Below are 2,500 nucleotides of genomic sequence, written 5' to 3'. Positions count from 1 at the left end.
CAGCCGCAGCTCGTTCCACGTGTTCCACAAAGCAGCGTGAACTCCTCTGTCCTGCAGACGTCTTAATGCCGCCGTTGTACCTCTGACACTGGAGACTCCTTCCGTGAGCCTTACACCTGCACGTTCCTCTTTCCGGTAAACGTCACCGATTACACGCGCTTCTTAATCCGCTCACGCGACGCGTCCGCCGCGCACGTCCCTGCGAATGAGCTGTTACTATGGAAACCGTAGCGACTGACCGTGTTAATATAAAGCTCTTAGAGACATCGTAACGTGAGGTAAGCCAGCGTGGTAACTCGCTGTAGTAGTTAATCACCGGCTTTTCTGCGCAGTTACTCGTTCACTGATAGTCACGTGATCGTCTCCTTAACGGCTTTATTAGTTACTCGCGTATCTAGTTAATCACTCTTACACTTAATAACTAGCTTCGTGTTTGTTTATTTACTCACTTATTGTTTTTGTATTACTTTCTTTCGTAGTTACTTTATTTACTGTAGTTACGTAACCTGCTGTATCAGTTAGATACTCGAGAAATTAATCTGTCTGTTTGTTTGTTTGTTTATTTATTTATTTACTTGGCTCGGGTATTTATTACCGTTTTCAGATCATTTAATATCGTGTATGTTGCTTGTTTCTGTGCTTCCTGAATTCATTCCCAGTAATCAGCGCCGTGAACCCGATTAAGACGAGACTCTGATTAAGAAACTCGCGTGTAAACACAGATTAGTGACGACCTTAATCCGATTGAAGTCACACTCGAAGTAAACACACGTGGAATTAAGACGTGTGGAGTATTCCTGTTTCAGTCGTGTGAGAGTTCTCACCGCATCGTGCGACAGGACACGATCACACACGGCAGCGCTCGACCGTTTAGCGGCAAACGAGAGAGCGCGGCCGCGTCCCAAACCGCGTGCTTATATGCTATATGATACATGTATCTCGGCTACTCTGTAGACGGTGAGTACGCGGTTTGGGACGCGGCCCACGGCTTCAAGCGCTCGTCTGTTAGCACGTACAGCACGACAGATAATTAACCGCACTCGAAGCTTTCGTAACAAAAATAAAACTATACGGTTCCGTAACGAAGACCAACTGTATGTCGATGCGTGAAACTCTGGAGGGACGTCGGACGGCGTGGCGCGGGGACGTGATGACGTGCGACGTTAATCCGTCTATGTTCTGTAACACGTAAAACAGGAACGTGAGAGGAGTTTTCTAAAAGTGACTCATGTAAACACCGTAATCGGAATGTAATACGTCTTCTTCAGAATAAGGTCCGTGATTGCTGATCGTGTAAGCGTAGTCAGACAGTGAAATGGAGAACAGAAGGGGAAAGGGCAGAACACCGGAGAGACGAAACAGAACGAATCCTAGCGACAGCAAACTCGATGAAGTCTGGGGTTGATTCCACACGCCTCAGTAATGCAAGTTGTAGACTGGTGCAGGAGAAACATCTGCTCATGAGTCAGAAAACAGGGTGTGGCGTGGGATTGTGGATCGGACCGGATCGGATTGTCAAGTCCTGACGGAATCGCAGAGCGTGGCGGTGAAGGATGACCGTAAACCTTTGTGACTGCGTGCGCAGGTGAAGTTGACACACAGTTTCAGGTGTTTTAAAGTGAAGCGGCTCGGATTCGTGTTAACCCTCGCCTGTCCGCCGCTGGCTCCGGTCCAACACGCTGCTCCTTCAGGTGAGGAGTGCCGGCTCCGTGTTTAACACACGCTGATAAAGGTGACGCGTTCACACGGCATTGCGACAGGTTTTTATTGTGCGAGTGAAGTTCAGTGTGTGATTCGGCAGTGATTCATTACTTCTACAGAAACAGACATTATAACAAGGAGAAGTTCAACCGGCGGATTCTCCTGCATGTGGTCGCTAGTGACCGTCGCCACGGTTACTGAGACCTGACTGGCAGGTGACATCGTGACTTTCCTCTGTAGTTACTTGCCTCGTGTGTGTGTGTGTGTGTGTGTGTGTGTGTGTGTGTGTGAACTTTGTAACTGGACAGTCTACTCCATTATTTTATGACTTACCTGTCTGCTTTCTTACTCTGTAACCTGTGACTCTGAGACTCTTTGACTCTAACATTTGACTCTTTGAATCTTTGACTCTGAGACTCTTTGACTCTGAGACTCTTTGACTCTGAGACTCTTTGACTCTGAGACTCTTTGACTCTGAGACTCTTTGACTCTGAGACTCTTTGACTCTGAGACTCTTTGACTCTGAGACTCTTTGACTCTGACTCTGACTCTTTGACTCTGAGACTCTTTGACTCTGAGACTCTTTGACTCTGAGACTCTTTGACTCTGAGACTCTTTGAATCCGAGACTCTTTGAATCTGAGACTCTTTGACTCTTTGAATCTGAGACTCTTTGACTCTTTGAATCTGAGACTCTTTGACTCTTTGAATCTGAGACTCTTTGACTCTTTGAATCTGAGAGAGACTCTTTGACTTTGTACACGTTTACTTTGTGACTTGCCTGGATGCCTCATTACTTA

At 46.8% G+C, this 2,500-nt stretch overlaps 1 protein-coding gene across 4 annotated transcripts in view; it reads left to right on the top strand.

Annotated features, from left to right (window-relative positions):
* si:ch73-138n13.1 (calponin homology domain-containing protein DDB_G0272472) overlaps positions 1–2,500 on the top strand; it is a 48,289-nt gene that overhangs the window by 5,959 nt on the left and 39,830 nt on the right. The window contains exon 1 of one of the 4 annotated variants that reach the window (XM_053680037.1): positions 989–1,916. The exons of the other annotated variants lie outside the window; for them this stretch is intronic. The gene's annotated coding sequence lies outside the window, so the exon portion shown is untranslated. Of the gene's footprint in view, positions 1–988; positions 1,917–2,500 lie in introns of those variants that run through there. 4 annotated transcript variants of the gene reach the window in all.

The sequence above is a fragment of the Ictalurus punctatus genome, chromosome 5, assembly GCF_001660625.3.
Source record: "Ictalurus punctatus breed USDA103 chromosome 5, Coco_2.0, whole genome shotgun sequence".
Taxonomy (NCBI): domain Eukaryota; kingdom Metazoa; phylum Chordata; class Actinopteri; order Siluriformes; family Ictaluridae; genus Ictalurus; species Ictalurus punctatus.
The sequence above is the reverse complement of the archived record's forward strand: the minus strand, read 5'-3'. Positions and strand labels throughout refer to the sequence as shown.